Source organism: Hyperolius riggenbachi, chromosome 3 (genome assembly GCF_040937935.1).
Source record: "Hyperolius riggenbachi isolate aHypRig1 chromosome 3, aHypRig1.pri, whole genome shotgun sequence".
NCBI classification, from domain to species: domain Eukaryota; kingdom Metazoa; phylum Chordata; class Amphibia; order Anura; family Hyperoliidae; genus Hyperolius; species Hyperolius riggenbachi.
In genome coordinates, this window is record NC_090648.1 from 502,914,881 (window position 1) to 502,938,665 (window position 23,785).

The window sequence follows — 23,785 nt, forward strand, 5'->3', positions numbered from 1 at the left end:
GAGCCACTCCAGGTCCCAGGAAGCGTGAGTAATTGAGCCAAAATTAAATATATAACAACATGTATACTGCAGAGTGAAAACCTTGTTTGTTAAGAAGGACCAATGCAGATATCTGCCAATACAACACACAGGAGGCAAGTCATACAATAGTAACAGTGTTGTTGGGCCCAATAACGAAGAATAAGTTACCGGGAAGGCTGGACTGATTAGGGGGTGCCTTAAAGGGGGCTAAGCCGGTTTTTTAGGGGTTGGTGCAATATTGGGATACGGGTTGTATTTGTAATGTGTTTTAAGGTGGTTGATCAATACAATTGCATATACAATTTATCCCGGTTTCTCGTGAATTTTTTATGACAGCATCACCAGCAGTCATCACCACCAGCCAGGCCAGCCAGACCAGGATTACTACCAGCAAGGCCAGCATCACAACGGGTCAGCCAGACCAGCATCACAGCCAGCCAGGCCAGCACCAAACAAACCAGCAGCATCACCACCAGCCAGACCTTAGCATCACCTTCAGCGCAGCACAACATCATCTGCAGCACAACATTACTACCAACCTAGCACGGCATAGCCAGCAGCCGAGCACAGCACCAGGCCAGCCAGGAGAGGACAAGAAGCCAGGTGAGGGGACTCTGCCTATTTGTGTGACATGCTGCCTGTACATGATATTTTAAGTGAAACCGCTGCTAGGTTTATGGACATTTGGCTCCACCCATAACCACGCCCACTTTACAGCTTCATGACCACACCCATTTTTGCCGCGCCGCACTGCCACTGGACCTCTCTTGGTGCCCAGGATCTCCCATGACCCTAGCAACGCCCCTGGTTAGGGCGATACTGCTGAAGGTAACGGTTACATAAAAAGTGGCATGTTATGACACTTCAGAGTCTCTTTAAGCCTAATTGGATGTGTATACACGTCCAGTGTAGTTCTGGAGAGTGCACCACCAGTTTGTTACTAATTAAGGCACATGTGGTATCATTTTATCCGTGGCGAGTTGTGGAATACATTTTGGTGTGTTTCAAAGCTTGGACCCACGTCACATAAGAAAAAGGTAAGGACAAAATCAATCCAACATAAAAATGAATTTTTAAAATTATGATCAAACTTGGGAAAGTATAAGAAAAACTACACAAGACATATGTGATAACATTTTATCTGTGATAAATAGCAGAATAGATTTTAGGGTGTTTTAGGGTTAAGGGCTATGATTTGTGTACTCTTTTGAGTGACAAACTGAATTAAAAGCAATACAATTTTTGTATATTCTGTGGCAAAACCAAGCCTTGTAAAATGAAAACAAAGTGGCAGAATACAAAAGGAAATTACTATATTGTTACCTTAGGAACTCATCTTTTTAAAGGGACACTGTAGGGGGGTCGGGGAAAATGAGTTGAACTTACCCTTACGCCCTGTGCCCGCGCACCGATGCTCCGGCCCGCCTCCGGTTCACTTCTGGAATTTCAGACTTTAAAGTCTGAAAACCACTGCGCCTGCGTTGCCGTGTCCTCGATCCTGCTGATGTCACCAGGAGTGTACTGCGCAGACACAGACCATACTAGGCCTGCGCAGTACGCTCCTGGTGACATTAGCGGGAGCGAGGACACGGCAACACAGGTGCAGTGGTTTTCCGACTTTAAAGTCTGAAATTCCAGAAGTGAACTGGAGGCGGGGCCGGAGCATCGGTGAGTGGCTGCACAGGCACAGGACGTCTGCAGGGGACCGTTAGAAGCCCTGGGCAAGTTCAACTCATTTTCCCCCGACCCTCCTATAGTGTCCCTTTAAATACAGTATGTATGAAAATAACAAAACAGAAAAAAGACACCTTTATTTCCAAATACAATATTGTCACCATACATTGTGCTACAAACATAATCTAAATATTGTAATAACCAGGATGGATAAGCAAATACAATTTGTGAGTTATTGGCAAATGAATTGGAGCAGCACTGATATGTTAAAATTGCTCTCGTCCTGAAGCAGTTAATCCTTTTCAGGGAAAATCTTTAATTTTTTAATGGAATAAGGGACTACCGAAAGTATTCATTCAAAGTATATCCACTCAGCTTACTGTTCTATTGCATTTGTAAGATTGTACAATCAAGATTGTATCATGAGTGGGCTCCTTAAGTGCGGTGGATAAAGCGATCAGACCCACTGACGCCTTTCAGACCATAACAAGGTCATGTCGGAAGATCTGGTGTTGATCTGAACGGTCTGATCTTTTTATCTATAACGTTCCGAGCGGCATCCATATATGTCTTGACAATTAGCGCGCTGCTGTTTCTCTGCTGACTGCTCTGCCCGCGGGAAGTGTTCGATCTACTGAGAGCACCGGCAGCCCGCGGCGATCCTCCGAAACAGTGCACTCATAAGATTGATGGCAGTGAACAAAGGGGCATCCCAGCACGCCACTCTAGAGGGTACGCAGCCAATTTTAGCTCTGTCTTTGTCAACATTTTTGGCCAAATCTAAGAAAAAGAAAACTTCTTTTTAATATTTTTTAAAGAATAACTTTAGCGCAAAGGGGAAAAAAAATAAATGAATACGGTGCAAAGCGAGAAGTTACAAATAGACGAGAGATCAAGAAATGATTGATATTAGGCATGTAATTTGGTCATATTGTTTGATCTACAATCAGCCTACAGGTTATTATCTTTACTACTGGCAGACATGAAAAAAAAACATACGCCACCAACCAACCAACCAACCAAATTATCCATAGCCGCACCCACTAACAATGCGATAGGCTAACAGACTGTTTTTTTAAGGCTAATTTCACACCAGGAGGTTGCGTTAGAGGGGGCGTTAAGGTCGCATAACGTCCCCCTAACGGAACGCCTGGTGGTGCTGGATCTGGACGTCAGAGTGAGCCGCGTTGTGCAGCTCACTCTGGCGTCAGTGATGCCGTGATGCGCACTCTTGGACGCATGCGGCATCACGTGGTCCCGCCGGCCAATCGCCGCACAGAGCGGCCGCTCCAGGAAGTAAACACTGCACGTCACAACGTGCAGTGCATATTAATTAGCCATGTGCCTGGCCGCTCTCCGCTCCTCCACAACATGACTGAGCATGTGCAAGCAGTCTAACGCAGCTCAGCCGCGTCTAAAGTACTGCATGCAGTACGTTGTCTTGTGACGCAGCGTTACAATGTAACGCAACGTGGGCACTGTGAACAGCCCCATTGATTTTTCATTACTGTGCGGTGGGCTGCGTTACAGGCTGCTCTAACGTGCGCCTGTAACGTCCCACTGTGAAACCAGCCTAATAGATATATTGTACATATGCACAGAGGAAGATATCGCTTACTTGGCAGCTGGAAACAGACATTATTTCCCACAATGTAACAAGGTTCACAGACAGCAAACTGTCAGTACCATGGGCATACTACAGTGTGAAAATAGAACGCACACACGATCTCAGAGGAAAAGGGGTTAACAGTCTCACAGTTAGTAGCCACTAGTGTCTTGCAGACGGGCTCTGTCTTGATTCGACTGTAATCCCAAGTATTCAACTCCTTAGTCCAGGACCATCACATCCACATGCAAAAATAAAAATACATATAGCATATAACTACATTAATAAAGTTACTCCGCCACCCGGGTTAGCATATAATGTGGACTTTAAAGCTGGTTTCACACCAGGACGTTGCGTTTTAGGGGACGTTATGGTCGCATAACGTGCCCCAAACGCAACGCCTGGTGCTCCCTGCTTTGGACGTCAGAGTGAGACGCGTTGTGCAGCTCACTCTGGCGTCCGTGATGCCGTGATGCGCACTCTTGGACGCATGCGGCAACACGTGGTCCCGCCGGCCAATCACCGCACAGAGCGGCCGCTCCAGGAAGTAAACACTGCACGTCACTGAGTGCAGAGAATATTAATTAGCCATGTGCCTGGCCGCTCTCCGCTCCTCCCCAACATTACAGCGCATGTGCAAGCATTTTAACGCGGCTCTGCCGCTTACAAAGTACTGCATGCAGTACGTTGTCTGGTGGCGCAGCGTTACTGAGTAACGCAAGGTGGGCACTGTGAACAGCCCATTGATTTTTCATTGCTGTGCGGTGGGGTGCGTTACAGGCTGCTCTAACGTGCGCCTGTAACGTCCCACTGTGAAACCAGCCTAAAGGATCACCTTCCTTCCACCAGTGCCAGGCAACACTTCCCAATGTGCCCGCACCCACCCTAAAAACCTCCTGCATCTCCGGAGGTAGGATTGATAGTGTATGGGGGAACAGGCAATCAGTCTTCACTTTCTAGCTCTAATATCCACCAAACTGCACTGCAACTGAGAAGGCTTATATAATGTAAAACTCCAGGAATGCCCTTCACAGCAGACAGATTCCCTGTGAGGATGCATATAGTTCCAGTTCCTGATCTTGTTTAGTTGGCGTGGAGCCTCCAGAACCAGGAGACGCACACTGCTGCCTGTCAGCGATCCTATGCCTCATCCAGCAGAAGCCACATGACCCAGCCTACGATTGCATCCTCAGGCCTGGAACCTACTACAAAACGTAATCGCTAGCGTTTTGTATGAGCGGTTTGTAAGCGATTTCATGAGCGTTTTCGGGAGTGATTTTAAAAAGTGTATTCAATTTGTCAGCGGTTGCGTTTTTAATTCTGATTGGTCCTTTCAATTAATTTTCATTTTTTACAGTGTGCAGTAATGTAAAAACGCTTGGCAAACCGCTCTGTGCAGGTTTTGATGAGCGATTACGCCAGCGTTTATATACTTTCATCGCCGGGTACAAACTCTCATTGCCGGGTACTGATAGCAACAATTATCACAGCAGCAACAGCACTTAAACAAAGCAAAAACACTATCGCCAACACTAAAAACAAGCAACACTGCACGCGTTTCCAGCCGCGTTTTGGAAACGCGTGCAGGTGGCCGACACGCACGACATCAGACATTGCATAGAGTGCAATGTCTGATGTTCACACTGCATGCGTTCCGGACCTGTGCGGTCCGGGAACGCATGCTGCACGCATTTTTTGTAAAAACGCATGGCTGTCCCATTCACTTTTCAGTGATGGGATCAGCCACGCAACGCATACAAACGCGGATGGCGTGCGTTCGTACGCGTTGCGGTCCGCATGCGTTGCGGTCTGCGTTCTGCAGTCTGAACGGGGCCTAATAATAGTACCATAATCTAATTAATGAAAGTACCGGCCAGTCCAGTTTTATTTTAGTTTATAATTTGTATCTTAATATCAGAGACCAAATAGGTCATTCTAATTTATAGAGAATGTGAGGTTATTGAAAAAGTATTAGTGCTGGAACTCAGTAGAGCGATTTTCTGAGCGTTTAGGGAGCGATTCAAACCGCTAGCGATTTCCCTAAACGCTCAGCTAATGTTAATGGATGGGCCGAATTCCACTGGAGCGATTGCGATTACCAAATCGCAAAACGCAGGACAAGCAGCATTTTTGAGCGTTAGCGTTTCTGCAATGTAAAGTATATAAACGCTGGCATAATCGCTCATCAAAACCTGCACAGAGCGATTTTGCTAGCGTTTTGAAGTTGCTGCACACTGTGACAAAATGAAAATTAATTGAAAGGACCAATCAGAATTAAAAACGCTAATCGCTACACAACCGCTGGCAAATTAATTACACTTTTTGAAATCGCTCACGAAAACGCTCACGAAATCGCTTACAAACTGCTCATACAAAACGCTAGCAATTGCGATTAGCGATAGCGTTTTGTAGTGGGTTCCAGGCCTTAGGGCTTGTTTCGAGCTAGGATTCTATGCTTTCAAGCCCTTTCTAATGTCAAACTTGAACAACCAAAAAACTGAAACTGAAGTGAGAGGGATACAGAGGCTGAGCTATTTATTAGGGATGATCAATGAGATGCAAATCTTTCCGAGTTGATGCAAATATATGCAGATTTTTATTTAATACTCTTCGTCCACATCCAGGATTTCACCTCCACAGATGAGGAGAGGAAACTCTACATCCTACTGGGGGAAGAGGAAACAATTGTGCAAATAGCTGCCCGATATGTCACTGCCCGCCAACAACTGAGTTGTATACCCCAACCCCTTTATTCCTACAACCACTCCCTACCATGCTAATGCTTTGTTTTGCTTTGGAAATGCTAAATATATTTGGTCCTGCCAATACAGTTTTTTTGGGTTGGATTGGACTGTTGTATTACCCTTCTTTCACCACTGGGCGGCGCTGCAATGCCGACACCATCCCCTGGGTTATGATCACATGTCATATCGTGATCGGAACTCAGAAGAGGATGCCGATTTAGCAGCCTGGAACAGGTAAATATGAAAGCTCCCTGCGCCGCTCTGCATACCCCGCCAGGCTGAGGAAGGCACGCCTGCACAGCGGCATAAATAAATAGCTTTGCTATATGTGGCCGCTAAAGGTTTAGAGTGGACCTGAACTCCAGCACAGGAAAGAAGAAAAACAGAGAAGAATGCACCCTGTATGTATTTAGAGAGTTTAGCCTGTCTAAGGCCTCTTTCACAGTGGGACGTTAAAGTCGCACGTTAGAACATGTTTCAGCGCAGATTAATTAGCGCAGCTAAGTCTGTGCGACACTCACAGTGCACATGTTGCGTTTGTGTGTAACGCGTAACGTTATTAGTAGGGATGCTCGGAAAATTCCGCGGAATTATAAATTCCGTGATTCCGGCCGGAATTAGGTCGATTCCGGTAGTCAAATCGGAATTCCTATACCTCTCAAACGGAATTCCGCGGAAATTTTATAATTCCGACGGAATTTTCCGGAATGACATAAAAAAAAATCTCTCTCTCCTCCTCCTCCATCCATCTCATGCAGTAGGGAATTGCAGATTTTCAAAACAGCTTATATACCATAGCTGGGATTTGAACCCAGAACCTAGTGTGTAGTAGGTATCTGTCTTACCCTCTAGACCATGACCCACACTACATGCTAAAGCTGCCGGTAGCATAAACCATACTTCCATTATGATCAATTCGATAGAAAAAGTAGCATGATTAAGGATTTGTACTTTTTGAAAAGCATGCTTATTTATATACCATAGCTGGGATTTGAACCCAGAACCTAGTGTGTAGTAGGTATCTGTCTTACCCTCTAGACCATGAACCACACTACATGCTAAAGCTGCCGGTAGCATAAACCATACTTCCATTATGATCAATTCGATAGAAAAAGTAGCATGATTAAGGATTTGTACTTTTTGAAAAGCATGCTTATATACCATAGTAGTAAAATTTTTCCGACGGAATTCCGTGTAAATCGGAATTCCGCGGAACTGACCCGGTATACCGTCGGAATGGAACGGTAACGGAATTTCTATATGTCGGAATGCGGAATTGTGCCGGAAACGGAAATCGGCTATTCCGACCATGCCTGGTTATTAGAAAGTGCTGCATGCTGTGCGTTTAGCAATGAGTCTTCTGCGCTATTTGTGTTGCACCTGCTCAGTGATGTTTTTTTTTCTTTTAAATGTAACGCATGCGCCGTTTACGTTCCATCGTAAATACACATGTTTTGTGTTTATTTTGTTATTGCGCATGCTGCTTTATATTTTTTTGGGGGGGGTTGTTTATTTGTAGTATCTGAAGTAATCACTGTTATAACGTGAATCTTAATTTGTTTATTTTTAGTTAGTTTTTAATGTGGAACATTAACGTCACATGTAAAGAGCGCCAATAAGGTCACACCACATGCGACCTTAATTTATAGTCATCACTGTGCGACGAAAACGGCGCACCAAGAGACGCATAAAGAAACGTCATAACACTTAACGCAGTGTTAAAGAACGCACAATAACGTCCAAGTTAAAGTCTATATGCGTTGCGTTAGGGCTGCGCTGTGCGACCTTAACGTCGTACTGAAACGCAACGTCCTGCTGTGAAAGAGGTCTAATTACCCCTCTAATCACAGGTTGTAATTTGATCTTTTCCCTGAGTCAGCTGACTGCCACGGCAGATAAGCTAATTTGAAAGCACAGGATGTTAACCCTATGTCTGCTTCCATGAAAGCAGGAAGTAGACACACTGCAGGATTTGTATCAGCTGTAACAAAGAAATGTTTATCTTTGATGCTAGGTGCACACACAACATAACATGAAAAGCTGTGTTTTATGTTAATGCTGTGTGCGTTTTTACTGAGTTTGTGGTGCGTTTGCAACTTTTAACCGCAGATCAGTTTTTCAAGCATTTTGCGTGCGTTTTAATGCGTTTGCGGTTCGCATATCAGGGTCAAACCCAGGATTTTCAAGGGGGGGGGGGGGGATTCCTGCAAGGTTACCCTCAGCCACGCACAATACAGTATAATAATATGGTAGGACATCATGCTGGGTACACATAATGCAAATTCCGTCCAACCCACCGACAACAGGATTAATGAGGAGCAGTTTGGATACAGATAATAATGAGGACAGCTGACATTGGTAATGAAGGGGAAAGTGAAGAATTCACACAGCAGGGGCACAGGGCTGTGCTCATACCTGTCTCTGTTAAGTTCCCCAGAGCTGCTCCATGCTCTATACACACGCTGCTGCTGTATGTTCTGTACACACGCTGCTGCTCCATGCTCTGTACACACGCTGCTGCTTCATGCTCTGTACACACGCTGCTACTCCATGCTCTGTACACACGCTGCTGCTCCATGCTCTGTACACACACGGCTGCTCCATGCTCTGTACACACACGGCTGCTCCATGCTCTGTACACACGCTGCTGCTCCATGCTCTGTACACACGCTGCTGCTCCATGCTCTATACACACGCTGCTGCTCTATGCTCTGTACACACGCTGCTGCTCCATGCTCTGTACACACGCTGCTACTCCATGCTCTGTACACACGCTGCTGCTTCATGCTCTGTACACACACTGCTGCTCCATGCTCTGTACACACGCTGCTGCTCCATGCTCTGTACACACGCTGCTGCTCCATGCTCTGTACACACGCTGCTGCTCCATGCTCTGTGCACACGCTGCTGCTCCATGCTCTATACACACGCTGCTGCTCTATGCTCTGTACACACGCTGCTGCTCCATGCTCTGTAAACACGCTGCTACTCCATGCTCTGTACACACGCTGCTGCTTCATGCTCTGTACACACGCTGCTACTCCATGCTCTGTACACACGCTGCTGCTTCATGCTCTGTACACACGCTGCTGCTTCATGCTCTGTACACACGCTGCTGCTCCATGCTCTGTACACACGCTGCTGCTCTATGCTCTGTACACACGCTGCTGCTCCATGCTCTGTACACGCTGCTACGCCATCAAAAGTCAACTGTAGTAGAGAAAGAAAGGGGGCGGGGCTGTGACCTGCAGGACGCCTGCAGATATTCTGGTGTCTAAACGTGTGCCTCTCCCCAAACATGGTCACGGCCCTGGTCTGAGGGGGGATTCTGGGCAGCTGTAATCCCCCCCTGCGTTTGCCTATGCATATACAAAACGCATATCAGCTTTGTATCCGTTTTTATATTTCTATTTATGCAAATCATACAGAAGCGGAACAGGAAACAGAAATACAACACAATTTTTTTTTGGGGGGGGGAAACGCATATAAAAACACATGGAAAACGCTTGAAAAATGCATACCATTGCATTCCTATTGACTTTCATTATGTGCGTTTTATCTGAGTTCATGCATAATATGCAACAAAACCAGCGTTCTAAAAACGCATACTGTAAATCGCATGGTCTCTGTGTTTTTTTTCTGCGTCCCATTGACTAGCATTGGTGCATAAAACACCAGCCAGCGTTTCTGCTATGTGTGCACCTAGCCTAAATGTTATTATGCTGCTGCGTATCTTTTAGAGCAGAGAGGAAGTTCTGAGTTCAGGTCCGCTTTAGCAAACGGTGTCCCGCTCTCTTGTCACACCTCTGTGACACCGTGGCATTGGGGACTTCGTGGCTGCGTGGCCATCCTTTCAAATCCACAATGACTGACACTTGCATGAAGGCACGCAGTGCTGCTCAAATCCGAAACCGGGAGACATTTGGATAGTTCTATCCGAATATCTCCCAGTAAACCTGTGCGGGGGCAGTGGGGTCAATCTTACCTGTCTGACGTCTTCCTCGTCCGTCCCTCGGCGCCTCCCACGATGCGCTCCACGCACGTTACGTGATTACAAACACTTCCTCCTTCAACCCGGAAGGAGGAAGTGTTTGTAATCACGTGACCGCCGCTTGGACCACAGTGTGGCAGGCGCCGAGGGACGGACCGAAGAAGACGTCAGACAGGTAAGATTGACCCCACTGCCCCCGCACAGGTTTACTGGGAGATATCCGGATAGAAGTATCTGGATGTCTCCCGGTTCCGGATTTGAGCAGCACTGAATGCACGCGCCGGATCTCCAGGCTAATTTCCTATGAGAACTGTCACCCTACAACGCCCCCTGCTGGATCGGAGCCTTGAGGTAATCCCCAACTTCTGCATCAAGGCTGACACTTTTGCGACTGCAAACTGTCACCATGGTAATCGCACAGCAAAAATAACGACAATAATAAATGCATAAAGCAATAAAGCAAAGCAATAAAACACTGTTTTTTATAATGTGCAATCGAGGTAATAGAATTGTCTGCTATCGTAAAAATAATTGACAATAATAAAAGTACAGGCAAGCCCAGTTTTTTATGCATGATTATTAAAATCAATGACAATATCAGCGGCTATGAGTTTAATTCACAAAAAGGAACGTTTTGAAAAGAATTTATCTCATTTTGCACCATTTTGCTTTAAAGAAGAACTCTAGTGAAAACAACACAATGAATACAACGGCTTATTTTTTACAATACTGTATCGATTTATAAAATATTTTAGTCAGTGTTTGGCCATTGTAAAATGGTTTCTCTCCCCGATTTACATTCTTAAATTTATCACTGGTGGTGACATCTTTAGTTCTGCCAGGTGACCTGTAGGGAATGTTTGTTACTGAGAGATTCTGCTTGCTTGGCAGTCAGAAAAAGCTGTTATTTCCCACAATACAATGAGGTTCATAGACAGGAAACTGTCAGGAGCATGGCAATGACATCACACTGTGGGAGGGGTTTCACCACAATATCAGCCATACAGAGCCCCCTGATGGTCTGTTTGTGAAAAGGAAAAGATCTCTCATGGGAAAGGGGGTATCAGCTACTGATTGGGATGAAGTGCAATCCTGGGTTTAAGTTCCTCTTTTAAGGGAACCCGAGGTGAGAGGGGTAAGGAGGCTGCCATATTTATTTCCTTGTAAACAATGCCAGTTGCCTGGCAGCCTGCTGATCTTCTGGCATAAGTAGTGTCTGAGTCAAAACCCTGGAACAAGCATATGGCTAATCCAGTAAAACCTGAGTCAGCTGAGTCAGAGTACCTGATCTACTGCATGGTTGTTCAGGGTCTATGGCTAAAAGGATTAGAAAGACAGGTTTAGGAGGACTGCCAGGCAACTGGTATTGTTTAAAGGGAACCTAAACTGAGAAGGATGTGGATTTTTCCTTTTAAAATAATACCAGTTGCCTGACTCTCCTGCTGATCCTGTGTCTCTAATACTTTTAGCCGCAGCCCCTGAACAAGCATGCAGATCAGGTGCTCTGACTGAAGTCAGACTGGATTAGCTGCATGCTTGTTTCAGGTGTGTGATTCAGCCACTACTGCAGCCAAAGAGATCAGCAGGACTGCCAGGCAACTGGTATTGTTTAAAAGGAAACATCTATCCTCACCTCTGGTTCCATTTAAAGGTTATCTGAAGTCAAATTTAGAAAAAAAAATGCACACCTCAGCAGACAGAAACCTATGGAAAATCCAGGGCTTCACCAACTCCCTCGAGATTACTGTTCCAGCGCTGGCCACTCTCATGTCAGTGTACGAGCACGGAGCAGGCACAATGACGGTCCGCCCCTGCACAGTACTACCACGCTGCCGCTTCAGCAGGGCTTTCTCTACTGCAGTGTTGCGGTCTGCCAGTGAGCCTGCGCAGTGTACAGTGCTTGTGCACAGACTGGAGCACAGCCGCGAAGAAGAGGAAGGTCCTGTCGACAGGGCCGGATTTAGGCCAAGGCCACTTAGGCCATGGCCTAAGGCACCACAGAACCAAGGGCACCAAAGCAGCAGGCTAAACTGGTGCAGCATTTGCAAGCTTGCAAATGCTGTAGTGCAAGGACATCAGGCGAGCGCCTGACCGTGGCATTCTACTGCTAGCCGCCTGCGCAGCGACCACCCTGCTCTCTCTGCACCTTGGCGTTGTGGCCGGCGGCTATAGACTTGGACAGCATTGCAGAGTTACAAGCGGAGGATGTGGAATAGCAGCCACCAGTCGCTCACATCTCCGCTCATCGCCAACATAGAAGCTTCCTCTTCCCGTCTGACTCGCTGGTAACATGCTGGCGAGTCACAAGTGAGAGATGCTGGTTGGAGGGACAGATGTACAGCAGAGGCTGATGGAGACGGAGGGGAAGAGGAAGCTTCTGCACTGGAGATGAGCGGAGAGATGACAGTGATGGCTGCAGCGATGTGGAGGCGAGCTGGCTACCTATACTGAAAGAAGGGGGTGGGAAAGGGAGGGATTAAAGCAGAAATGTAGTGAGAGTGATATGGAGGCTGCCATATTGATTTCCTTTTTAGCAATACCAGTTACCTGGCAGCCCTGCTGAGCTATCTGCCTGCAGTAGTGTGAATCACACCAGAAACAAGCATGCAGCTAATCTTGTCAGATCTAACAAAAATGTCAGAAACACCTGATCTGCTGCATGCTTGTTCAGGGGCTATGGCTAAAAGTATTGGAGGCAGAGGATCAGCAGGACAGCCAGACAACTGGCATTGCTTAAAATGAAATCAATATGGCAGCCTCCACATACCTCTCACTACAGTTCTCCTTTAGCTACCTATACTTGAGGGGGAGGGGTCAATTCTGCTTACAACTCCCTGCGTTCATCTTTACAGCAAGCTGCTCTTACTGTAAAGAACCCCTACCCTGATTCATTTGTACTGGCTGCTATACCCCAGCAGAGTAAAGACCTACTAGATAGGTTTGTATAAGACTTGGTCATAGTGCAGTATTTTTCTCTATTGGGCATCAGTTAAAGCAAAGAGTTTAGAATCAGGACAATACCATTTATTGGCTAACCCAACACATTAAAAGCGTAATCTTTCCATTTCAATTCTTCTTCTGACTTCTATCCTCTTATAAGACTTTATAGGCAATCGGGCTGAGAACAGAATGTGGCGAACAACAGATGACAAGAGTCCTGGCGTTTCAAATTATGTTGGAACAAGTATTACAACATAAAAATCACATCACAAAAACTACCTTAAGCAGAAATAATAGCTCACAAGTGACTATACACCATACAATCTTGATTAAATAGATTTACCAAATCTATGAAGTGTAAGGGCTAAAGGTAGCCCAACATATAGCGATTCTGATTCAATCGACAAAGTGATCGACTTTATTTGGCGATCAACTTCAGTGTGGATGATCAAAAGTCAATCAACTAATAGCCCATACACTACAAGCGATATCCAATGCCTCCATGCTCAAAGTCGATCGAATGACATGTAAACAGTATCCAATTCTTGTGCGATTGACCGATATCTTGCATCCTGCTCAATCGACTAGTGTGGCCGATTTGACATGATATCAGCCACTTTTCCCTGATTGGGCATACTGAAACACACTTGATTCTCTCTAGATTCGATAAAATGATTGACTCAAATGGTTGATTGTCAGGGCCGGATTTACCATAAGGCACTGTAGGCACTTGCCTACAGGCGCCTGATGATGGAACGGTGGCCCACTGCCCTGCTCGAGTGCCTCCCTCATTCCCTATGCAGAGTCCTGATGAGATAGTAAATGAGAGGTTACTAACCCTGTTCTCGGCAATCCACTGACAAGATCTCCCTTCAGTCAGGGGACACCTCTAGCTACCAGATACTTGGGGACACCTCTAGCTATGTAATATTGAGGTTTCTTTAGCTACGTAATACTTGGGGGCAACTCTAGCTACTTAAAGGGAAGGTTCAGGGTGGCTCTTAAAAAAATAAAAATGCCCATCCACTTACCTGGGGCTTCCTCCAGCCGTAGGCAGCCAGGACGTGCCCTCGGCGCCGCTCCGCAGGCTCCCGGTCCCCTCCGGTGGCCGACCCGACCTGGCCAGGCCGGCTGCCAGGTCGGGCTCTTCTGCTTTTCAAAATGCGCCTCACGGGGGCGCGCTGACGTCATCGGACGTCCTTCGGGCTGTACTGCGCAGGCGCAGAAGTACTGCGCCTGCGCAGTACAACCCGGAGGACGTCCGATGACGTCAGCGCGCCCCCGTGAGGCGCATTTTGAAAAGCAGAAGAGCCCGACCTGGCAGCCGGCCTGGCCAGGTCGGGTCGGCCACCGGAGGGGACCGGGAGCCTGCGGAGCGGCGCCGATGGCACGTCCTGGCTGCCCACGGCTGGAGGAAGCCCCAGGTAAGTGGATGGGCATTTTTATTTTTTTAAGAGCCACCCTGAACCTTCCCTTTAAAGAGAGTCTGAAGTGAGAATAAATCTCGCTTCAGACCTCATAGATAGCAGGGGCATGTGTGCCCCTGCTAAACCGCCGCTATCCCGCGGCTTAACGGGGGTCCCTTCACCCCCAAATTCCCTCGGTGCAGCGGGGGAGCGCTTCCTGGTTGGGGCAGGGCTAACCGCCGCAGCCCTGCCCCACGCGCGTCTGTCAGACCCGTATCTCCACCTCTCCCCCGCCCCTCTCAGTCTTCCTTCACTGAGAGGTGCGGGGGAGAGGCGGTGATGCGCGTCTGATAGACGCAACTAGAGGCAGGGCTGCAGCCGTTAGCCCTGCCTCCAGGAAGAGAAAATTCTACGACCAACTTGCGACCAAGTCTTGCGGGGGTGGGTTTGGGGGTGAAGGGACCCCCGTTTAGCCGCGGGATAGCGGCGTTTTAGCAGGGGCACACATGCCCCTGCTAACTATGAGCTCTGAAGTGAGATTTATTCTCGCTTCAGAGTCTCTTTAAAGACGAACTTCAGCCTAAACAAACATACTGTCATTAAGTTACATTAGTTATGCTAATTAAAATAGATAGGTAATATAATCTCTGACCCACCCTGTTTTAAAAGAACAGGCAAATGTTTGATTTCATGATGGCAGCCAACTTTTTGGTTGAAAGGAGGTGACGGAGTATGAGACACAGTTCCAACTGTCCTGTGTGCTGATTACCCCTCCCAGTTGCTAGGCAACGTGAACAACAACATAGGAAATCCCATCATGCTTTGCACAGCATCAGGGGGAAAAAGCTTGGGCAGTTTTCTTTGATGGGGCGGAGCTTAGCTTTTGTACAGCTAAAAATGAGGCTTGGGTAAGAAAAACAAAGTTCTGATGCTGTGAAACTTAAAGAAACACCAAGCCTTTTCAGAATCAGAATCAGAATCAGTTTATTTCGCCAAGCATGACTGGGTCATGCCCGGAATTGGTTTTAGCATCACAGGGCAGCTCACAAAATAAATAAGAAGTTACAACGAGACAAACGTAACACAGTGCGCAGGCAATAAGTTACATCAGAGACGTGACAGAGTAAGAAAAACCTTGAGACAGTAGCATATCAAGCAGCAAAAACAAGATAACACAGTCTGAACGCAGAAAAAGAAAACACTCATGTACTATGGGTAGTGGGCAGCTAAGTAGGTGCTTCCTGCAAGTGTCAGGGGAGCGCAGGGCATTTATAGGGAGTTCAAGAGTCTCACCGCTGTGGGGAAGAAGGTGTCTCTGTGCCTTGACGTCTTGGTAGGGATGGCACGTAGCCTCCGTCCCGATGGGAGCCGTTGGAGGAAGCGATGACCCGGGTGAGATGGGTCATTAGCAATCTTTGTTGCCCTAGAGCACATCCTAGAGTTGTGGATGAGCTCCAGAGGGGGGAGGGGTTTTCCAATTATTCTCTCCGCTGATCTGATGACCCTCTGAATTTTGTATCTGTCGCTGGTGGAGGCGCCAGCATACCATACGAGTATAGAGGAGCACAGGACAGACTCTATGGTGGCGGAGTAGAAGGATTTAAGAAGTTCTTGGGCCATGCCGAACTTCTTTAGTTGACGCAGGAAGAAGAGTCTCTGCTGGGCCTTATTTTGGGTTGCGGAGGTGTTCACTTTCCAGCTCAGGTCATCAGATATGGTAGTGCCCAGGAGTCGGACACTGGGGACAATTTCAACTTCCGCCCCATCAATAAGAATCGGGCGGGGGGTGGTGCTCCGCCTTCTGAAGTCTATCACCATCTCCACCGTTTTGGTGGTGTTGAGCACCAGCTTGTTCCCCCTGCACCAGTGGCAGATTCTATCCACCTCATCTCGGTAAGCCTGTTCGTTGCTCTTACTAATGAGGCCAACAATGGTGGTATCGTCTGCAAATTTGATGACCTTGACAGAGTTGACCTTGGAGGTACATTGGTTAGTATAGAGCGAGAACAGAAAAGGTGACAGGACACATCCCTGAGGGGCACCAGTGTTGGTAATTCTTGGTCTGTACGAGATGTCTCCCAGCTTAACAACTTGGGACCTGTCTGTAAGGAAGTCCGTGATCCAGCAGCGAAGGGCAGGGTGGGTACCGAGATCCACTAGGATGTCGTGCAGTATACGTGGGCAGATGGTGTTGAAAGCCGAACTAAAGTCCAGAAGGAGCATCCTGGCATAGGAGTCCGGGCTGTCCAGGTGACCGGTGATGTACTCCAGGCATATGTTGATAGCATCATCAGTGGACCTGTTTGTTCTGTACGCAAATTGAAACGGATCCAAACAGTGCAGTGTGGAGTTCTTGAGAAGGGATAGGATCACTTTCTCAAAGGTTTTCATAACAACAGAGGTGAGGGCCACTGGACTCGGCCAGCGCACAAACTTCCCTTACTTCTCTTGCCTGTCATAGGTAGCTACAGGTGCCCCTTAGTATTGGGTAGCCAGACTTACCTTTAACATTAAAGTGAACCTTCGGACTAAAAATCTACTCAGTGCTGCTGAGTAGATTTTTAGTCCGAAGGTTCACTTTAATGTTAAAGGTAAGTCTGGCTACCCAATACTAAGGGGCACCTGTAGCTACCTATGACAGGCAAGAGAAGTAAGGGAGAAGTGACAGCTGGGACAGCCAGCACACTTGCAGTGCAGTTCGGCGGGAGTTTGTAGATTCCTAGAGGGCAAAATCTAATGTGCCTATAGGCTCCTCTGAGGTAAATCCAGGCCTGCTGATCGTACAGCCAAATTGCTAGATGTATGGCCACCTTAACAGATCGAAAATACTTTGTAAAGCTTGTTTTGAGAAGATTTATAGTATACTAGCTGATTGCCCGGCGTTGCCCGGGTATGTATTTGGCTGGTGTTGACTCTGCATAATTTTTCTAGCCCTAACACACAATTACTCACTGACCAAGTTTGTGAGCTTTGCGGTCTTTGGTATCAAAAATTTGCATTGAAATGAAAAAATCTGATTGGCTGTTTGTGGCTACACACCCTTTTCTGAATTTGAACCCCAGTCACCCAATGATCAACTGTACCAGGTTTGAGGCTTGTGCCATTAACAGTGCAAGAATGGCAGCAATTAAATATTCCCATTGAAAAGCAATAGGTGAAGTTTGATACACTTTTGTAGGCTCCACCCACTTTTCTGAATATTAATTCCAGTCACCCAGTGACCAACTGTGCAAAGTTTAAAAACCCTGCCATTAACAGTGTAAGAATGGCTGCAGTTTACATTTTCCCAGTGAAATTTCTATTTGTCTCCACCCATTGATGACCCGGCATTGCTGTGTATGTATTTGGCTGGTGTTAGCTCCGCCCACTTTCTAACCCTAACGGACAAACACTCAATTACCAAGTTTGTGAGCTTTGGGGTCCTTGGCATCAATAATTTGTATATTCCAATAGAAATTAAACAAATCAGATTGGCTGTTTGTGGCTTCACCCCCTCTCCAGCATTTGAACCCCAGTCACCCAATGACCAACTGTAGCAGGTTTGAGGCATCTGCTATTAACAGTGGAAAAATGGCAGCAATTGAAATTATCCACTTGAAAATCAACAGGTGAATTTTGATTGGCTATTATAGGCTCCACCCACTTCCCTGAATATTAATCTCAGTCACTCAGTGACCATCTGGGCAAAATTTGGGAACCCTGCCATTAACAGTGTAAGAAGGGCTGCAGTTTACACTTTCCCAGTGAAATTTGTTTTTGGCTCCGCCTACTTTTTGTAACCTGGACACACAGTCACTCCATGACCAAGTTTGTGAGCTTTGGGGTCCTTGGCATCAATAATTTGTATTTTCCCATGAAATGAAACAAATCTGATTTACTGTTTGTGGCTCTGTCCCCTTTTCTGAATTTGATCCCCAGTGACCCAATGACCAACTGTACCAGGTCTGAGGCTTGTGCCATTAACAGTGCAAGAATGGCAACAATTGTAATATTCTCCTTGAAAAGCGACATGTGATTTTTGATCGGCATTTTTAGGTTCCACCCACTTTTCTGAACATTAATCCCAGTCACCCAGTAAGCAGCTATGCTAAGTTTGAGAACCCTTCCATTAACAGTGAAGAAGGGCTGCAGTTTACAATTTCCCAGAAAAATCAGTTTTAACTCCACCCACTTTTTGTAACCTGGACACACAGTCACTACACAATGACCAAGTTTGTGAGCTTTTGGGTTCATGGCATCAAAATTGTGGTAATGGAAGCAGTTTATCCAGCAAAGAAATCTGGCAGTTTTTGGCTCCGCCCCTTTACTGAATTTGAACCCCAGACACTTAACGACCGACTGTAGCAGGTTTGAGGCCTCTGCCATTAACTGTGTAAAAATGGCTGCAGTTGCAATATTCCCCTTGAAAATCAAAAGGTGAATTTTGATTGGCTGCTGTAGGCTCCACCCACTTTCCTGAATATTAGTCCCCGTCACCCAGTGGCCAACTGTGTCACGTTTGAGAACCCTGCCAATAACAGAATGGCTGAAATCAATCTAACAAATCTGATTGGCTGTTTGTGGCTCTACCCCTTTAGTGAATTTGGACCCCAGTCACCCAATGACTGACTGTATCAGGTTTGAGGCCTCTGCCATCAACAGTGTAAGAATGGTAGCAATGTGAATAGTCCCCTTGAAAATCAATAGGTAAATTTTGATTGGCTGTTTTAGGCTCCACCCACATTTCTGAATATTCATCCTAGTCTCCCAGTGGCCAATTGTGTAAAGTTTGGGAACCCTGCCATGTTAAAAATTTAGTTGTTGGCACCGCCCACTTTTTCTAACCTTGACATACAGTCATTAAATTATCAAGTTTATCAGCTTTAGGGTCCTTGGTATCAATACTTTGTATATTCCCATTGAAAAATAAACTAATCTTATTGGCTGTTTGTGACTCCGCCACCTTTCTGAGTTTGGGCCCTAGTCACCCAGTGACTGACTGTACCAGGTTTGATGCATCTGCCTTTAACAGTATAAGGGCCTGTACACACTGCTGCGCTTTTAAAATCGCATGCGATTTTTAAATCGCAAGCCTTTATGAGAATAGGAAAAGCGCATCGCACCAGTGTGTACAGGTCTCCACGATTTTCATTATTTTTCAAAAGACCTTGCGATTAAAAAGCGAATGCGATTTGAAAAGCGCAGCGCAAGAGCAGCAGTGTGTACAGGCCCTAAGAGAATGGTAGCAGCTTAAACATTCCCTTTGAAAATTGAAAGGTGAATTTTTATTGGCTGTTGTAGGCTCCACCCACCTTCCAAAATCTTAATCTAAGTTACCCAATGACCAACTGTGCAAAGTTTGAGAACTCTGCCATTAACGATGTAAGAATGGCTGCAGTTTATATTTTCCCAGTAAAAGTGGTTTTGGCTCCGCCTACTTTTTGTGACCTTGACACAGTCACTCAATGACCACATTTGTGAGCTTTCAGGTTCCTGGCATCAAAAATGTGTGATTGGAAGCAGTTTATCCACCAAGGAAATCTGATTGGCTGTATGTGGCCCCACCCCTTTAGTGAATTTGGACCCCAGTCACCCAATGACGACTGTAGCAAGTTTGAAGCCTCTGCCATTAATAGTGTAAGAATGGCAGCAGTTTAAATATTCCCCTTGAAAATCAATAAGTGAATTTTGATTGGCTGTTGTAAGCTCCACCCATTTTCTTGAATCGTAATCACATTCACCCAGTGACCAAGTGTGGCAAGTTTGAGAACCCAGCGATTAACAGTCTAAGAATGGCTGCAGTTTACATTTTCCCAGTTAAAATGAACGGCTGAAATTTGATTGGCTGTGTTATGCTCCGCCCACTTTTCCTGGATTTGTAACCTCGGTCACTAAGTGACCACCTGTGCCAAGTGTGGGGACTCTGGCTTGATTACTGTGAGAATGGCAGCCTTTTACATTTTTTCCATTGACTTAAATGGGTGAAATCTAATTTGCTGTTTGTAGCTCCGCCCAGGTGTGCAGGGGGGCCGCGAGACCCCCAGAACATATCATCCCAGGTAGTAAGGGATCTGTATACCAAGTTTCGTTCAAATCGGTCAAGCCGTTTTCGAGTGATCGCGGCACATACATACATACATACATACATCCGATTAGAATGAACAACAAAGTTTGGATAGTGTATGGCAGCTATAGTATATAAGGTGGCCACACACGATACAATTTGAAACTGGGGACCGAGTTTACTATAACGAGATTCTACTGCATCTCTTTTCTATTTGAGACTTACAATCAACTTTTCTGTCTATAACATTTAAAACATCGATCTGACCAATGTATCACACACACCTGTGTTCAATCTTTTCCCAATTATGAAAAAAAATAATAAGAAGAAATCGACCACCTAACTTAAAGGACAACCGAAGCGAAAATAAACGAATGAAATAAACGATTGTAGCTATCTTCCTTCACCTAAAAAAAATCACTTTTTAAGATATTCCACAGTTTCATTTTATGTTTAAATCCACTTTTTAAGTTTTAACTGTTTTATTGTATTTGCTCAATGACACATTCATTGAAGTAAGCCAGAGCTAAAATCTATGAACTATTGACCCTTTTTATCCCTTTCCTGCTCTCAGAAGCCATTTTCTGCTAGGAAAGTGTTTTATAGTTGGAATTTCTTATCAGTGAGGGTCGCACTGTAGTCACTTCCTGTCTGAGTCAGGACTGAGTCAGCCACTTACATACCTGATGTTTAACTCTTTCAGGCAGAGAGAGAAAAAAAGGAACACAGCCTAGTTATTTGTGTGCTAGGCACTGTACATACCCATGTCTATCTCATCATGTCACATGTCACTTTGGGTATCCTTTAAAGTGGCCACACACCATTTAATTATTATATTTATTTTCAATTCAAGAAGTACAATCAATTTTTTTTAATTAATTGATTGCAGCATTTGAAAAATGTGATCAGTGTGCCACACACACTCCCCAATTTTGATTGAAGACTTAAAAAAAAAAAAGAAAGAAATCGCTCAGGTCTTTAATCTACCCTACACCATTCAATTTTTCAATTCCCATAAAGATTGATTTGAAAAATCCGCCTTCTCTCGATCAACTTTCATTGAAAAAACCCAGGAAATTCAATCTGATTTCTCGAGCGCATGAGAAAAAAAAGGCTATCGATATTTCTTTCATTTTTATCAAATGGCCGTAAAAATTGGATCATTTTAGTTTGTCAAAATTGTACAGAAATTGTACAGAAATCTCCATCAAGGTGGCCACACACCATTCAATTCTTTACCATCATTTTTTTCTGATTGATTGTAACATTTGATAACTCTGACCAATGTACCACACATGCGTGTTCAATTTTTTCCAATTATGAAAAAAAAAAAGACTGAAAACTGAAAAAATTGCTTGTGTCTCTACATTACAAAATTGTCAATCTACCACACACACCGTACAATATTGAAAAAAAAAAAACCCAAAAAACATTGATCTGAAATATTTGCCACTCCCGATCAAAAAAAACAAAACATTCGGAATTTTTACTTGAGTAATAAAAAAGTTAAAAAATTATTCACTTGAATAAATAAAAAAAAAAAAAAAAAACCTTGATTTTTCTGTACAACTGACCATTTCTATCCAATTGCTGTTAAATCAGATCATTTTATTGCATTGTGTGTGGAAACCTTAACTCTTGATCGAGTTTTATAAAAAAAGAAAAAAAAAAAAGAAAGAAATTCCATTAAGAAAAAACACCTTGATTTTTCTATACAACCGATAATTTTTATCTAATTGCTGTAAAGTCGGATCATTTTATTGCATTGTGTGTGGCCTCCTACGGGAGTCGAGCTGCTGGGCTTACCTTACAGTCAGCATTTGGAAATCCCTGCGATCCTCTTGCAGGTGTCCTCCTGGCTGCTCTGATGCATCCTCTCTGTGTGTGAGAGTGTGTGTGGAGTGACTGGGATTTAAATAGTGCTGAGTTCCAGGAAGCTGTGACGGCCAGCCAATAGCAGATTGTCACACTTCATCTCATAAAAAGACACAGAGAGAGAGAATAGAGAAAGGAGCAGGAGGGGAGCACCGGCTGATCGGCGGTCTGGGCTGCGCTCGCTGCGAAGGATCAGGAGCATCTCCCAGCCTGGGGACCAGGCGGTGGCGGCACTGTGCGGAGAGAGAGAGGGGGGCGGGCTGCTAATGAACTGGATGCAGCTTCCTATGAATGTGGAATTCCGTGGACTTCAAAAGATTAAAATCATCTGTCACGGGAGATGCGGAGCGATGAATAATGCAGGGCGGTCGGCGGCGGGATGCGCGCTCCACTGATGGGAGATTACACTTTAATAAACAATATGAGGTGGCCATCATGTCTCCGCGGATAATTAGAAAGGAGAGCGGTTCGGATTAATGGGATTTTTATGCTTTTTAATTTTTCCTTTTTTTTCCTGCAGTGCATTTTCTAAATGATAGAATGTTCGGAACGCCTCCACGTAATCCTGCCCTAGCCATCCCCATTTTGGGGGCTGTTAACCCCTTTGTAATAGTTTTATTTAGTGTGTGTATAAATACATGTTATTTAGTCTTTAGTGCCATCATCAGAGGAGCTCACAATCTAATCCCTACCATAGTTATATTGTAATGTCCTACCATATTGTTATTATGTATTTATATAGCAGTGACATCTTCTGCAGCACTTTACAGAGTACATAGTCATGTCACTGACTGTCCTCAGAGGAGCTCACAATCTAATCCTACCATAGTCATAGTCTAATGTCCTACTATATTATTATTATGTATTTATATAGCACTGACATCTCCTGCAGCACATTACAGAGTACATAGTCATGTCACTGACTGTCCGCAGAGGAGCTCACAATCTAATCCTACCATAGTCATAGTCTAATGTCCTACCATATTATTATTATGTATTTATATAGCACTGACATCTCCTGCAGCACATTACAGAGTACATAGTCTTGTCACTGACTGTCCTCGGAGGAGCTCACGATCTAATCCTACCATAGTCATAGTCTAATGTCCTACCATATTATTATTATGTATTTATATAGCACTGACATCTCCTGCAGCACATTACAGAGTACATAGTCCTGTCACTGACTGTCCTCGGAGGAGCTCACGATCTAATCCTACCATAGTCATAGTCTAATGTCCTACCATATTATTATTATGTATTTATATAGCACTGACATCTCCTGCAGCACATTACAGAGTACATAGTCATGTCACTGACTGTCCCCAGAGGAGCTCACAAGCTAATCCTACCATAGTCATAGTCTAATGTCCTACCATATTAATATTATGTATTTATATAGCACTGACATCTTCTGCTGCACTTTACAGAGTACATAGTCATGTCACTGACTGTCCTCAGAGGAGCTCACACTCTAATCCTACC

The 23,785-nt window shown here is 45.2% G+C and overlaps 1 protein-coding gene across 1 annotated transcript in view; it reads right to left on the minus strand.

Annotated features, from left to right (window-relative positions):
* The window catches only part of LOC137564443 (carbohydrate sulfotransferase 1-like), a 146,983-nt gene extending 124,663 nt beyond the window's left edge, over positions 1–22,320 (minus strand). Inside the window, exon 1 of the mRNA XM_068278326.1 lies at positions 22,232–22,320. The gene's annotated coding sequence lies outside the window, so the exon portion shown is untranslated. The remainder of the gene's footprint in view (positions 1–22,231) is intronic.
* Between the last annotated feature and the right edge of the window lie 1,465 nt (positions 22,321–23,785).